General features: G+C 39.5%; 1 protein-coding gene across 2 annotated transcripts in view; it reads left to right on the forward strand.

Annotated features, from left to right (window-relative positions):
• Positions 1-3,676: 3,676 nt before the first annotated feature.
• Positions 3,677-17,501, forward strand: part of dennd2b (DENN domain containing 2B) — a 53,543-nt gene continuing 39,718 nt past the window's right edge. The window contains exon 1 of one of the 2 annotated variants that reach the window (XM_086025829.1): positions 3,677-3,828. The gene's annotated coding sequence lies outside the window, so the exon portion shown is untranslated. Of the gene's footprint in view, positions 3,829-10,196; positions 10,447-17,501 lie in introns of those variants that run through there. The other variant, XM_086025828.1, reaches the window with a different exon arrangement.

The raw sequence follows: 17,501 nt of genomic DNA on the forward strand, positions 1-17,501 counted from the left end.
CCGTGCCGCCGCCATTTTGTGAATCGTGCGCTAAACCGCGACAAACTTTCCATCCAGGTGCAGACTGCACACAAGTGAATGCATCCAGTCACATCTGTTAGTGATTTGTAACAGACACATTTACTATTTTGAGAGTTTTCCTATGCACCACCACAATAGATTGGAAACAAAATCATGTGATTGTGATTGAAGGGGGGACTTTCCCTTCCCCCCCCCCCCCCCCCCCCCCCCCTCCGCACTCCCCTCATTGTGTTTTAGAATTTAAAGCCACGTCTCATTTCCACATTCTACTTTTAAATTTTTTTTAAGTCGAACCCCAACGGACGTCACCAACTGCTGCATGGCCTCCCTTCGGCTGTTGCGCCAGGCCTCGACTGCAATTTTGTGGGACTCATTTGGGTTGAGGTCAGGTAACTTGCTTGGCCAAGAATATTCTGTTTGTTTGCCTTGAAAAGCCCTCGATTTGCTTTGGCTTGTGTGTTTTGGTTCATCAGACCTCCTGCCCTGTGAAACACTGTTTTATCGCCCCAACTTTTTTTCTGCGTTTGGCTTCAATCTGAGCAGAACACGGCACATTGAAGTTGATCCGGCACCCTTTAACAACAGACACATCATCAGTATGCAACAGCAATGCTCTTTGTTGGTATGTGTGCCGCCTTTGCTCCCCACCAACTGCTTTTGAGCCATAAATAAGGGGATATTTGGATTAGATTAAAAAATGGCTTTAAATCCTTAAAGGTGTCATTCTGGATTTATTGTTATGACCTTTGGAATTGAAGAGGAAAATGATAACGTTACATCCATTGTAGGGGAGCACAAATGCACCGGCTGTGCTGTTAAAATGGACGCTTTATTAATCCTGAGGGAAATTCTAGCATCCAGGAGCTTGCCTTACAGAAAGAATAAAACAAATCAAAATGGTAAAAGTTTAACTCTTACATATTAAAGCAAGGGCTGTAAATGTATTTAATCCACTAATTGTCATCATAAATCTTTATGGAGCCCTTAAAAAAATGAAGCTACAGACAAAATGCTGCACATTAATAAAGATTAGGAAAAAAAAATCAAATTACTGCTGAATGATTTAAAAAAAAAGTTGGTAACCCGTTAAACTTCTGCTGTGCTTCAAGTGTGTCATAAGGATTACAAAGGTCCAAATGATCATGAAAGCAGCATTAGCGTGTCAGCTCCACAGTTTAGAGGTTCCGGGTTTGAATCTGAGCATCTGTGTATGTAAACGCCATAGATGGGCTAATGAGCTGCATGCCACCACACTCACCCCTTGATTAATTGAAAAAAACATTTATATTTAATTTATAAATTTCAAACATTGTTGCTTAACATTCAATATACATATTGCACAAGAAAGAGGTGGGGGATGGGAAACCAGGAAAAGTCCAAAATGTGAAAAAATATTAAGGGGAGGTGGGGGGGGGGATAAAAATACGCAAATATGCCAATCCACGGGTGCCGAACTGTGAATATGCAGGGGTCAAATGTAGTTTTAAATTGTAATATCATAAATAACCACTAGATGGCAAACATGTCTTAGTTGTGTTCAAACGAGGTCTTATACTGCCCTATACTATGTGATTTGGTCTAATATATTTTTTTGTTAATTTCGAATCATATGCAGGACAAATATAGTACCTCAATAATATTAATATTTTGAGTGAATTGATTTTTATGAGAAAATGTACAAAATGAGTTCTTACACTATGTTGGTTGATTGTTCAGCAGTTTTATGTCATTCTTGAATGGTAATTTTTATGCAAGAGAGCCCTTTCCACTGGAAAATAAATTACACCATTGTGGTAGTTTTGTTATTTGCTTCAAACCCTTTGTTGTTTGGTAAGGTATAGGATAGTGGATCTTTTATACATAGATTGAAAAATGTAGTATCAAAAATCAAATACAGTATACCTGTATTATGAGTACGCGGCACGGAATAACGGATTAAATAAAGGACCTTCCAACTCTGCTTAGCCCGTCTATTTTAAAATTTTACCCGTCATTTGTCAACCGTCAGCAAAACCGGTGTCCGTCAGTGATGGATAGATGGACCGATGCGTCACATAGGCGGAACGCCCAGCTCTAGTGCAGTGTTTTTTAAACTATGTGCCGCGGCACACCAGAGATATTGTCAGGTGTGCTCTGGGAAATTATCTAATTTGAGTGCCTGTGCCTGTATCTCTATGTCTGTATTGTATTACCCCCTGGTGGCCAAGGCGCACACTCCAGATGGAGGAGCACATTGTCCATTGAATTGTAGCAAAACTGTGGCAGAAATTGTTTGGTTTCTTGACGTTCTATCTAATTATGTAGCCAGGAAGGGCATCTGGTGTAAAAACGGTGCCAAACAAAACATATCGTGTATGACTTGATGTTGTGACCCCTGACCACGGAAAGTTGGTTCTTCTTCAAAAATGTAGGTAATAAATTTGTAATATTTTTAACCACAGCCAGGGGCGGAGCCAGAACGTGGCTAATGGGTGGGCCTGGAAAAATCAGAGTGGGCCTGAATAATTCTCTCACGGAGCACAATCCTCCTGTCCTGACATGTTGTATATTCAAATAAAATGACAAACTGAATAATATGAAGTTCAGATCCTCCTTAGACAACCACAATTATGCCATTCTTAATATTCAATAAAATAAAAAAAAACACAACGAAACACAAATTCAAAAATAATTTAATAATAATTTACAATTTTTTTTAAAGTATATGTTTTTTCATGAATCTCACTGGGTGGGCAGTCTGTCAATCTGGGTAGGTTACTCATGGCTCCGCCCCTGGACCGCAGCTATATTGACAATTAACCCATTTTTAGTGGCTTTTAAGTCACCAGTATGGCTCATTTTTTTAAAAACACCTTTTTTGGGTCAAAATCTTGACCCAACATGCTGGGTCAAATCCTCAACTCAATGTGCAGGGCCACAGCATCAACTTGGTTCCTTTTGGGACCAGCATTGGGTTGGCTATTTCATCCAATTTGGATTGGCCCTGCAAATTTAAGAGTATGCCCTCTTGTTAAAATATTGAAAAGTAGATATAAAGTTGGTTTATAATAGTTTCATGACTTTCAATGTAATGATTTGTCATCACCTTAATGGTAGTTAAGTGTTGTTAACATTCAATATTGCAACACTCAGTACCGAGACTAAATTTGATGAATAATGACACTGTTAACTCAGTACACGTTGCCACTACAACACATTTGGCTTCGACTTCCAAGAAACCACTCTTGAATTTCTTTCAGTTCGCTGGCCACATGTGCATATATTGACTTATGCATATGCGTCAAAATATTACCTGAATGTCGTCTAGTTATAAGAAGGTTATAAGAGTTTTAAGTTTTAAAGTTAAGTCAACAATGCAGAACCAAAATGAACCGCGCGGTGTTTGCTGAACTTGCGCGACACGCTTCATCATCTCTGAGCATGTTAAACTGATGCAAAATAATTAAATAAATGAATAAATACATACATAAATAAATACACTGTTGGAAAAAGCGCACAGGCTAAAATCAAAAGCTCGTTTCATCCCAATGGACTCAAGCGGCACATCTAATTAGCGGATCCTTGAGCAAATATGTAATCACCATTCGCATCTTTTCATCCAGAGAAGTGATCCACACAACGTTGCGTCACCGTTTCCTGTCCATTTCACTTTTTTTCTCTCACGTCTTCTTTGCAGTTCCACGGAGGAGACGATTTTTTTTTTCCACAGAAGGAAAAAAAAGTGTTTGGGCTGCACACGCGAAGAAGAGCGACAGTGTGCTGGAGAATGGATCACTGAGTAAACACGTCAATCACGCAAACAAGCAGGTAGGGCTTGATAATTTCTTCACTTGATGCTGTAAATGTCAACATCGACCGGAAAAGTTGACAGTTTTCCCCAACTTTGTTAGCCATCCGTGATTGCGTGTTCGACAAAAGAAAGTTCGGGTGTCTTCATTTGTTCCATATTGTTCATGACTAAAACGACTAAAGATGCAACTCATAATACTGTACGCGCCGACACTGTATTTGTCTTCCCATCACGAAATGTCACATTTAACGCATAGGAAAAACTTCCAGTCGTGGCCTACATTTACAACAATTTGCCTACAGGAGGCGCTTCAGTCCATGAAATGTCTCAATCCAAACCACTCGTGCTTAAATAGATACATACTTGTTACTTTTTCCTTTCCCCCCCCAAGTGTTACACTCCCTGTTGTCTGTCTTTCTCAACAAGTTGCATTGCATTTAATGACATGGTGCATTCAGATGTGACATTTAGGAACTTGGATGCAAAGCTGTTTATCCTTGATATCCATTTTAACTGATTCTATCCCAATAACATATTATATGTCATTTCACAATGGGTCTGAAAAAGTCTGAAGAATGAAGTCACAATGAGTTAAGGTCCATATACCAGTAGCCTCTTTATATTTGTAGTCACTAGTAAGACAATTCAGCGTACGCTACTAGACGTGCTTTTTCCGCTACTGACATTTTTGCATACTAGTACGACAGTTACATTTTAGTATTGCAGAAAAATTATGTACTTGCTGAAATCAGCATGCTGCCAGTAGTATCAGTGAAGAGCTAAATGTGAATTACTGTAGTGGAATTTGATGTCATCAGTAGTATGCGGTCGTCAACTAGTGCAGCTTTGCCTCACTAGTACCATGTATTAGTCCTACTGGTACGCCAAATACGGCCTACAACTTTGTAGTTGGCCTACAAATAAAGCATAACGTCTATGTTCTAGTGCACTCTTTGTCCCCACATCACGGGTAAGACTTCTGCGCACTAGCAGAATGACACACAACTACTACTAGTGGAGAGCAGCTACTAGTGGATTGTTAACTGGTAGAATTATAAGTAGCTTGTAGTTGTGCAAAGTTTTGCCTCACTAGTAACATGTAGTTGCTTTACTGTTGTTTTTGCCAAAGATACTCTATTAGTGATGACAGAGTGTACTAGTACATTATTTAGCGTGTATATTGTCCATAAAAAAATTTGAGCATTGATTCAGTATTCTTGATACACATCTTATGGTCCATGTACCCTACTATTACACTTTTTGTCAACACTAATATAAGACAATTAATAAGGCATCACTAATAAGACACTACTAGAATGATTAGGGCACTCTTTCTTTCTTTCTTTCTTTCTTTTTTTCTTTCTTTCGACTGATCTATCTATCTATCTATCTATCTATCTATCTATCTATCTATCTATCTATCTATCTATCTATCTATCTATCTATCTATCTATCTATCTATCTATCTATCTATCTATCTATCTATCTATCTATGTGTAAGAATTAGACAGATGGTAAGTGTACCCCCCAAAAAATAAAATAATAAAATACATAACAAGAACAACACATTTACTAAAAGTACTATTAAGCTAAAATGTACATTAAAAACATAACGAACCAACAATTAGACAAACATACAAAAAACATAACAACTGTGTATTACTCATAGTTTTTCCACCACTTTACTGCTTTCAACTACTGCATGACATTTCTGGACACTTATAGCCAGACAGCTTTGGCATACCAGTAGGACAACTACATGTTACTTGGTGAGGAAAACCATCTGTGCACTATTTGCGCTACTAGTGAAGCGTCAGAGGATAACTAGTACAATTATAAAATCCCAGGCGTGTACATTTTGGGTGCTTGACTCTTGAGATGGCCTAGAAGTGTCCCGGCTGAGAGGTGTTGCTAACATTTTGGTTCCTTCATTGATGTAGATCAGGGCCCAAATGTTCGAAACATCTCTCAGTTTGGTGCAGTACATCTCTCTAATGTTAAAATATAATTTCGGTACAATATTGCAGACTATTTATGAGTGACATTGATGCAAATGAATGCTTTGATGAGCTACTTCTAATGATGATGGGACACATTTGAAGCCAAACATAGTAATTCTGCATGACCATTGCAAAATGGACAGTGAGTGTGGTTTAAGATCATGGCCCAACCATGAATATGCACTTGACTTTTCTTTGCAAGTAAAGAGGCGCATGCTGCATTCATGTCATCTAAGAAAGTCAACTTCGCCAAAGCGTTCAATATTTCCACCTTTTTGAGAGAATCCGAGCTGAATTTTTGGAGAGTAGGTGGCAAAAGCCCCGGAGCTGTGCGGAATAATCCCCTTTAGATGTTTGAGGATTTTGGCTTGGTGCTGAATCCTAAACAAACACATGTAGAGCTCAGCGGTTTTATTTGACATAATAAATGTGATGGCGGCTTGAGCAGGTGTGCAAGCATTGCCTGTTAACTGGGCTCACTTTGGAAATCAAGTATGTTAAGTCTCTAAATCTGCGCAGCTCCACGTGTTGACATGAAGAGTTTTGCTTGGATTTGATTGGGGGATGCTCTTGTATTATCCTCCAGAGGGAAGTTGTGTGAAGGAATCCAGACGTGATTCACAGAACGTTTAAGTTCAAATGAGGCCTGGGGCGATCATGTGCTAACAGCAGCTAGCATTATTGTGATTGTGGACTTGTACAATTTTGGTCCTCACTAGTAAGACAATTCACACCAGTAGAATGTTTGTCTTACTAATATATTTTTTAAACTACTCTATGAAATTTCTACACAATAGTACTTGTAGTCATACTAGAAAGATGACTACATGTTGTTACTAGTGAGGTAAGTGAGTGTGCACTAACATCTGCGCATACTAGTACTACTGGTGACGTGCTAGGTACAAGTTAGCTCTTTGTCCTCACTAGTAAAACAATTACTTTAATAGTGGAACGACAGCTCTCAATTCACTCAACAAAAATATAAAAGCAATCCTTTTGTTTTTGCTCCCATTTTGTATGAGATGAACTCAAAGGTCTAAAACTTTTTCAACATACACAATATCACAATTTCTCTCAAATATTGTTCACAAACCAGTCTAAATCTGTGACAGTGAGCACTTCTCCTTTGCTGAGAAAATCCATCCCACGTCGCAGGTGTGCCATATCAAAATGCTGATTAGATACCATTACCACAGATTTAGACAGGTTAGCACACCTACAAGTTACTAGTGAAGAAAAGCTCTGTGCTAGTTGAACTCTGCGCAATACTTGTACTCCAAGTGAAGCAATGAATGTTAACTAGTAGAATTTTATCCCAGTAGAAGTACTAGTAGCATGCAGTATTTTTTTTATTTTACACTACTGTATGATGTTTCTGCACTCTCATAGAAAACATGATGAAGGATATCCATAAAGTTTAACAACTACATGACTAATGAATTTTGGTGCAAGTAGTGTCCAGGAGGCTACTAGTGCATAACATATGACTACTAGTTGACTCTAGTAATGCTACTAGTGTAGTATAGATTAATAGTAATGTTTATTGGTGTTCTAGTAGGTGAAACATGGTACTAGTACAGTATTGGTCAAAATGTTACTTATAAGATAGTTGTTGTACTAGTCTGCTGAATTGTCTCACCAGTGAGGACAAGGAACGTATTAGTACATGAACCTTAGGCTGGCCATCAAGGATTTTTGTGGCCGTCTTTTGTGTGAGGACATTCTGAGGTTTCAGGAAGGACAATCGTTACAAGACGAAGTTGTGAGGCTTCCTGCTGACTTGATCTTACAGACTGCCATGACGGATGTCTACATTTTGTGACTTCCTCTGTTCCCGACCAACTATGTCGGATGATAAAAACTCCCCGAAAGGGTGAGTGGAGCTACTTTTATGGATGGCGACACCGCGACAGACCATGAAAATCAGGATGACTACAAGATGGTCTCATGTTTTCTCTAAGAGAACTCTTCATATTGTTTAGTGAACACTTTCTAGTGCTGTCATGTACTTTATAGTCACACTTGAGCTTTAGTACATGACAATTTCAGTCCTTCTGTGGACAAATAAAACGCAACTAGTTGTTGTAGAGGGGCAATCTGCATAATTTTGATAAAAGACACAGAATCTTAAACACAACACGTCAGTCGGTACTTGACCCGTTAGGGACGATTACAGGGACCTACAAAAATCCTTCCTTTTTAAAAAACTTCTCATCCTCCGTCCTCAAAATGGGCGTCCATCCGGACCATTCCGTCCCTGGGACAGAATGCCCATCTCTGCTTACTAGTAATGTTTTGCCCCTACTAGTGCCACTTTTGGCCTTTTATTAAACCTTATAGTAAACTACTGTACATGTGGATTTATCATGCACCAGTAGCCTCCTCATCAAGAATATAAAATATTTGTTTCTTATACTGTACTTTATTTGCTTTCCATAAAGAAAACAAGGCTGTTTTTGAGGGTCACAACCTGGGTGAAAACTCATAGAACTTATAGAACCCTAAACCTAACATGAAGTCCGCCATTTGGATTTTACTTTGGAATTTGGCACAATGTTGGGCCTTTTATAGAGGTGATGCCATATATCATTATAAATTATATTATAATAAACTACTCCTAGAAAATGTATCTGATCATCTTCAAACTGGGTGTTTCATCTACAGAAGTTTAACATGAAAAGTTATTGAAAGCTTTTTATTTTGTCGCACGCTGTTGTCGTGGCGATGTGCTATTTGCATAGAAACATATTCCTGTTTTGAGGGTCTAAACCAAGGTGAAATCTCATTAAACTTTGTGCACACATCAGGCCTGGCATAAAAATCAATACTGTAGACTTTAGAGGGTTATTGTCCTATGTGCCACTACCCCAACGTGCCAGTACCCCAATGTGCAAGTACCCCAAAGTGGCCAGGGTTGCGACTTGCGTGGACCCTTCATAGATGCTCTGGTATTTTATTTGCTTTCCATAAAACCAATTGAGCATTTATCCAATATATTAATGTTAATTTTATTTGTATAGCACCTCATGAGTAGAACAACTTTGGTATACTAAAAGGACAACCACATGTTACTAGTAGTGAAGTAAAGCTGCACTAGTTTTCTGCACTAGTTTTCTGCATGCTGTTCGTTACATCATGAAATTCTACTAGTTAACATTACAAAATTCTACTAGTTGACAATAGTACGTCACTAGTAGTACTAGTAGCTGCTGTAAGGTGCTAGTGCGTGATTTATTTATTTATTTTTTAATACCAGAGAGTCCAAAGAGTGTACTAGTACATGGATCTTAACCTATATATCAAGGAAATAAATGTTCAAGTGTCTTACTAGTTATACTAGTAAGGCAACTGAAATACATTACTAGTGAGGCAAAACTGGGCAGTAGTTAACAACGGCACACTAGTGCCACTAGTGACATTATAAAATTCTACTAGTTAACATCTAGTGCTTCACTAGTAGTACTAATAGAGCCCAGATGCCAACAAGTGCACACTTCTGTCTTCTGTCTAGTTCTCCTACTATTTTAGAATGGAAAAGTTGTGCAGAGATGTCATTCACTAGTGAAAAAAAATCCTAGTAAAACAAAGTTATTGTACTCGTGTACCCTTGTTATGCTACTAGTGCACGGAATTGTCTTACTATAGTGAGAGCAAAGAGTGAACTAGTACTTAAGAATTATAAAGTATATCAAAGATAGTGAATAAATGCTCATATGGCTTTATGAAAAGTAAGACACTTCAGCTCACTAGTAGCAAGACTAAGGTGCACTAGTAGAACAACAGTGTCTTACTAGTAAAAAAACAAATCAAGCTATTGAAGGACATTTCTGCACGCTAGTGGGACAACTTGGACATACTAGTAGTATGGTGCTATAAGTGTGTGCACACATGCCTACTAGTTTGGCCTACTAGTGCGGTGCAGTAGTTTACTGATAAGGTTTAATTGTGCACTAATAGGCTCAAAGTGTCAGAAGTAGTAGAAAAAAACTTTACCAGTTGAAAGTAGTGTGCTGAATTGTCAAGTGAGGACAAAGAACGTACTATACAGTAGCCTACACGGACTTAAAGTTGGATATGAAGGATACTGAATACATGCTCAAAGGGATTTTCATTGTTTCGTTTTTTAAGTGACTCAGTTAATGACTTGATGTCTGTGAACTTATCAGTTTACGCAGATGAATTCAAAGCCTTCAATGAGTATTTATGAAAGACTTATTTCTTTTTGAGTGAACGTGGTTGAAGTCCTCGTGACATTTTTGCTTCCTGCTGTCGTACATAAATTCTTAAGTGGAGCCGTCCATTCGTGAATATTCATCAGAAATCCGCCATTCACCCACCGTGACAATAAAAAAGGCGAGAGAGCGAGTGTGAATGCCTGCAGGAGGAAGAGGAGGAGGAAGACGCCGGGGCCAAATCACGACAAAAGTGGGGGCAAACAACCCGTTTCCAAGGCAACAAGTCCAGCCTTCCAAAGAGGAGGCTGGAGTGCTTCATTCCTCTCTCCTTTTTTTTTTGTTCAGTTTTACTTGCAAAGATATGAGTGGGACATTATTGCGAAGGACAGGTATCCGACGAACTTGAATGGACTAACATCTCAAAATGTCAGCCGCCATGCGCTCGAGGAACCACTCGGAGGTAAAACAACAACAAACAAACAAAAACAAAACAAAACACAACAGACATTCTAAAGCCGAAGTTCAAAACGAGCCGCGAGGCTGCACGTTAGCTAAAAACACGTTTTAGCTGCAACAAAATCTAGCAACATTTTAATTGAGGTGTCGTGAAAAAGTTTCAAGGTGCGTTTTAAAAAGTGATTTCCACGTGACCATATTTGGTCATAGTCAAGTTTGACGATGAAGTGGAGTTAAATGGCTAAACGTGCATCTGTCTGCTTTGTTTATGTCTGTATAAATTGTCACTGGAATGAGTTATCGTTAGAGGAGTAAAAAGTTGAGGCAGAAGTATATGTTTTTTTAAGTCTTCAAAAAAGATCAGTCCTAAAAGAAAAAAAAAGAGATTATAATAATTTAAAAAACAAATCCAAGTCCTCGAAAATCAAAGTCAGTTCTCCAAAAAGTTCTCTGTGACGGATGGTGACAGTATGTCACTTTTTTTTTTTTTAAGGGACTTTAGATCCTGGGAAATGGGAATGTTTGTTTCTCCCCAATCCTTCAGGCAAGATAAAGTAGAGTGAAGCACACTGTTTTATCTCAAGTGATCACAGTTATTTGTGATAGCAGAAACTGCTTCTTTTCTTTTAAATGCAGTGTATCCCCGTGATACAGTATTTGGTAACAAACCATACATTTCCTTTATTAATGTTAATGAGGTTTCATATCTTAATGTGTTGTGGTATTACATAGTATTTCTGTGTAGTAAAGTTGAAATGTTCTACAGCACAGTCGCAGTGATGTGTAGCACGAGCACCAGGTACATAGGCTCTCCCTGGCGGTGCATGTAAGAATCACTTAATTAGAAATACAAATACAAATGTACATTTAAAACGTGAAAAACAGTCACCCATAATAGAATAAAGTGTGAACCTGTGTATACAGCCTGTTTAAAAAATAAAATAAAATCCAGAACAGTACATTTTTAATTACATTATTAGTTGTATTTAACTTTTAAGTACAGTACAATACATTCAGTCTTTTAGAACTGTTTTGTTTTATATCACTTTTGTGGGCAATGCATTGAAATACAATAATTATTTAAGTAGAGGTACTTTATCAATAAATGTGACAAAGAGATTCACTGATCAATTAATTTAGCTTCCTTTTAAGAAAATTGGTCTTTTCTCTTCGCTTGCATTATTCTGTTAAGGAAATGGACTGTGTGTATTCACTACTATACTGTTATGTTTCATGTCATTGCAATCCGTGTAGGCTGAAAAATGCATTCAGACAATTAATTTGAAATAGAAAGCCTTAATAGTCATTGTACGGTGCAGATAAAACAGCATTGGGGTACAACTCCAAGTTTGTGTTTCAATAAGACAAAGTAGAATAGAAAAATACATTTAAAAAATCTACAAATCTAAAAAAGTATAATGAAACAGACTAAGTTACGCAGCGCAAATATCAGTAAGGCACTCGTGTTATATGTACCTACAGTAACAGCCTTGTAGCATTATATAATCTTTTAAATTTAAAATAAAGTAACAGCTACACGGGATAGTGGTGGCATTGTGGTTCAGTGCAGTGAATCAGTGATGGCTTGTGGGAAGATACTGGAATTAATTTTCTTTATAGAGCATATTAGACACCGCCCCGTGTCCCTAGACAGGACTAACAACAAAATCTATTGAGGAGATTCTTTGCCAGTCCCTTTTCAGTAATTCAGGAGAGAATTTGGCCTTTCCCCATTTTCCCTCAAAGGGACTCTTGTTCATTCAAAATTACAATAAAAGATCTCTTTCCAAGGCTGAGTCTTGCGTGCCCCTTCTAAGCATACATTACTTGTAAATCGTGGTAACTTATCGTGGTAACTTATACTTGTTTGAAATAGTTGCTGATCAGTAGAAGATGTAATCAGGGATTGAAGAACTACTTTGTACACACAACTAAGAGCGGAACCTCTAACGCTGGTCAACCTCTGATTGGTTGTCATTTAAAGACCATGGAAATTGAAATACGTTTCAGGCTTAACATGCCGTTATTCAAAAACCTTCATGAACTGTGTGGGCATTTCAATCGATCATATAGAGGAATGCGAATGATTGGATCAGAAATTGTTTTGGTAATTGGACTCAATACTTGCACTGTCTACCATTGATGTTGCTACACTACTATTCAGCCGCAATAAGTTCCACTTCTGGTTCGCCCATTCATAGTTCTTTCTCCTCCTTGTGATCACTGGTCTGCTGTTGTGGGGCCGTTACAAAGGTGAAAAAAAACACGGAAAATTCCCCAAAAGACTAAAATTCACTGTCAGGTTTTTGTACAAATTTAGAGGCATCCAACCAGCCATTATCTATACCGCTTATCCTCACAGGGAGTGCTGGAGCCTATCCCAGTTGCCTTCGGGCAGTAGGCGGGGGACACCCCGAATTGGTTGCCAGCCAATTGCAGGGCACACAGAGACAAACAAACAACCACACTCACAATCACACCTAGAGGGCAATTGTCCAATCAAAATTTAGAGGCATATTTTTGTAAATGAAATTAGTTGAATTGCATATTGTTTAACGTGGGTGTCAAATAATTCCCCGCAAATGAGCCTTTCAAATACGTACAACATTTATTTTTTTATGTATACACTAAGACTGTGTTCAGACTGTAGGCATACAGTATCTGATTCAAATCAGATTCCTCCTGAAATCCAATTTTTAGGGCTGACTGTCCTTGCAGTTTTTAGCAAGTGTCCAAATCGGATTTGGCCCTGTTCCGATTGGGCCACATTACTAATCCATCTGACAGGTTGCTGAAGCAACGACGTCGGAACAGAGGTACCCTCCAGCACGCGTAGCGTTCAACAGCATATAATTGCGACAGCGGCAACACAAAAAATACCTGTTTCAATGCATACCCTCGAGCTTTGCTTGTATGGCGCTATCTCCTGTCAGACCGATAAGGCAATGCATTTCCTCCTCTGTCCAGGGACTGCTGTTTTCAATTTCTTCGGTGTGCTCCATTCTTTACCGTTCCGCACTGCGATTGGCGCACTCTGCTCTGGCGCATTGGGTCTTGCGTTGCGTAGAGTGATGGCACGGACAGTCAAAACGCATTTGTGTGTTTGGAGCTGTTCATACTGAGACACATCCTGTCCAAATCGGATATGAAACCACCTATGGAATGTGGTTTCAATCTGTCTCCTAATAATCAGATTTTATGTGCTTTGTGAATGTTCAGACTTCAAAAGAGCTATCCATTTTCAATCTGGATGGGCTAAAAATCGGATTTTGGCTGTCAAACTGCACAAGGCCTAAGAATCCTTTTTCTTTGCTTACGTTTGTTGGTTGATCCAAACCGAAACATGTCAACAACTAGTGGCAGCTAAATATGACATTATGCGCTGAAAACCATGGTTCCAAGAGGAAGTATCGAGTGGATTTTTCACAGGCACTAGTTGACATTGGTGGTTTTTGAGGGGAATGTTTGGAGGCTGGCAACAGCTTTTGGCACCTCCATACTGTTCATGTTCACAGGGATGGCAAATGATCGCCAGTTCCACATTCCGTGTACAGTTTGTGCAAATCAGCAAGTTTGGAACATGGGTATAATGTCACTAAAGCCTAAAAGTAAAGATCGGAATGTCATGCACATCAAAGAAGAAAGTGGTGAAATGTTTTGATATTGGTTTCAATTCCTGGAATGCTACCCTTTGCCGCACTAACCAAGCAGGAACTTTGTTAATGTTATAGCATTAGCACCGTGTAAGAAGGCATCTCAATCAGGTGCCCAAACCACCTCGGTAATCCTCTGGACAGAAACTCAAGTAGCTCGACTCCAAGTCTCCCTCCAGATGTCTAAACGCAAGCCCACCCACCTCACAGCGGAAACTCCTGTCAGCTGCTTGGATCCACAATCTCATTCTTTTGGTCACTTCCCAAAGGTCTTGACCACAGGTGAGGTTAAAAGCCATAATGACTGGTGAAATGTGAGATTTTCAGTACAGCTTTGCTTCTTGTGCAATGCCCGCTTTTATGCAGAAGAAACACCTTAAAATTAGCATCCTGGACACTAAATATTATCCCGTGTATCACTGCGTCATGGTGTAATGAATAACACAAATATAAAAGTGGGTTCAACATGTTGAGAAAACATTGTTTAATATGTTCTACTATTTGTTCTTCTCACTTTTCTCTTAAACAGGGAGTTGGCAGTTTTTAAACCGCTAGTGAGATTTGAACGTAGTCACTAATCGCCCTGCTCCATAGAGTCTCTGACCAGGTGTGCCCCTCTCTGGCATGCATGTGCATGATTCTCAAACATGGACATTTGTCATGGCATGCTATGAAAGTGCGTAGTTGGGATGAATAGTCACAGAGAAGGCTGTCTAGCTTCAACAAAATAGCAGCGTTAGCAACACTGAACTAGCATTAGCACTGTTAACAAGCCAACGTTAGCCATGGCTGCTACGTTGGAAGCATGACTTATTTGTGATTGACTGTTACTGCAATACGAAATGTTATCCGTTTGTTTTTGGGGAATGTGCAATCAATTAAAAATCCAAAAGAGGTGATAAACGTATAAGTTGAAGAGAATGTCACTAATTATGTGTCGCTTCGAAATCCTCTCAGCAGGCTGAAGTCCCTTCGATGTGCTTCTGTTTGCTAGTCTTATGCCCAGTGGTTAGCGAACAGGAGATAGGCATTTTTTTAATTTATTTTTTTTCCAGAGGTGGCGTTTCCAAAATAGTTTAAGCAAAGCTACTGAAGTCCACGATAACAGGTCAGCGCAAGGCTGCAGAGGTGCGCAACGAACGGGCTATAGTGTGCACAGCAAGTGGTTGACACGTTTTCGGTCACTCGTTGTGCCTCTGATAGTTGCTCTTCCTTAGGTGTGGTGGTTTAAAACAACAACAACTGCAAACGCCCTCTTTAAACACCTCTCTACTCTCCCTGGGATGATGAAACAAAATGCCAAAGTCAAATCATACTTTTAAGTTCAGCCTTTCACGTTACTTGTGAAAGTTGTTTCATTAATATTTTGGTTGACAGCTGTGTGACTTTAGGAAGTCACAATAATAGTATTGTCTTGTTTTTGTCACTCATTTACTGACAACCCTCCCAGTTAACCGAATGAGGCCTAGAGCGCTTGTCTAGACATCTCTCTAAAACCTAACGTCGTCTTTCGAATCACCCTCGAAAACCTCAGGTTTTCCCGGAAATTCAACACCTAGAAAACAATCTCAGCCCCTGTAGCAGATAGAAATTCCAAAAGAAATTCAAAGCTTAGGCATGTGGCATTCAAACCGAGTTCAGTAATCGTTACTGTTTCAATCGAAGATGTAAAAATAACTTAATTTTTTTTATCAGTGCAACAGAAGCACTATTTTTAATTTTTAATCTAGTGCTAAATACCATCCTCTATTCTGTTACAAAGACGTCGATATCGTCATTGTCTACAAACATATATCTCAACCATGTATCACGTTTGACTGGTTCCACTGGTTCAAAGTACACAAGTTCTTTTTCACTTCGACGGTGTCCGCCATTACTTACCGACATCCTCAGTCAAGTCATGATCACGTGTATATTCCGATGCGTTTTATTGGCTAGAAGGTCTTAAAGGTAGAAACAAACTACAGCGCTCCCGGCTTTAGTGATCGAAACGCAGATATGCGCTCCTGGCCTTAATAGGTTAACATGCACCTTTCACATTATACGGCCCTATTATCGTTCCCGGCGCAATTCTAGCACAAAGTGTCTGCCTAACTGTGCGCATGGGTCAAGTTTTCTTTTTTTTGGCACGTACTCAGTTAGAAATGGGCATTTGCGCCATTGTGGGAATGATCACAGTTGGCTTGACTCCTGGCCAATCGAAGCGGCGCCCCCTCATTCTCTTTTAATTTAGCACAAGACAGGCGCACGGTCTCCATGGCAGAAGCATAATGACCTCGCTGGCGTCCGTGTTGGAGATCGGTGTGGGCAAAGTACGTTTATAAGGAAGTCCCACTTGTGGATGATGTAAAGTTGCCCTCTGTGAAGTGGGCCCTTTGAGACCACCTTCCACCCTCAATCGTGCGTCTATGTGTGACAGCTAATATTTACGCTGTGTGCATGTGCACCTGTCTGTGAAAATAGGCCAACTATAATGTAGCTGTCAGTGAAATGAATATAGCAGTGCCATCACGCAACACTTTTGAACGCAAAGATGATTATATAAAGCTGATATGCATTTTGGCAGAGCTGGGCATTTTACTAAAAATTGAGTGTCCGTTGTTCGTCATCCGTCTGCAGCGTGGGTGCCCTTCCGTCGTCTGTCATTTGCCTTTTTTTTCGGGGGGGTGGGTGAAAAAATAGTACCCGCCTATAAACCGGTCCGCCTCTGATTTTAAACGGGCTTCCGTCAGTGATTCCGACCGCAAAAACCAATAGCAGCGCCCCCAATCCCCACCCCCTCGGCCTATGTTTGAACAGAAAGAGTGACTTGCAACCACACCTCACTATTGTTCCTCAATGCGCTCGCCGCGGACATTGAAGCGTCGCCGTGAAAAACAGACTAAAGACAGACGGAAGACGGATTAAATCCATGGGCTTTCGACTATGCTTAGTCCGTCTCTTTTAATTCGTCATTCGTCAACCGTCAGCAAAATGGACGTGTCATAGGCGGATAGATGGACTTGTCAGTCACATAGACAGAATGCCCAGCTCTGTGTTTGGGGAACGCTATTACTTTCCTCCACAAAATCATTTCTGAAATATTGGACCTTTTTGAAGTCCAAGATCCAAGGATCTAAAGAACAGAAAAAGCCTTGCTGCGGCAGATAAATCATGGCATTGCATCAAAGTGTTTACGCATCCTCCAATCAGATTGCTTTGATGCCATTCTAAACAGAATTTAGGCTGCTTATTTATTTGCATGGCATTTATGGATTGTTATGCTGTGGTCTGATGTGTTGTAGTCCTCGGTTAGTTTCTTTATTTTGTTAGCCTAATGGAATAGTTGCCAATCATTTTATAATGTTTTCAAAAAACAAAACAAAAACAAAAAAAACACAATAAATCCTATAAACAAGAAGAGTCC

This window comes from Filicampus tigris, chromosome 3 (assembly GCF_054856515.1).
Source record: "Filicampus tigris isolate MCC_2025a chromosome 3, RoL_Ftig_1.0, whole genome shotgun sequence".
NCBI classification, from domain to species: Eukaryota; Metazoa; Chordata; class Actinopteri; order Syngnathiformes; family Syngnathidae; genus Filicampus; species Filicampus tigris.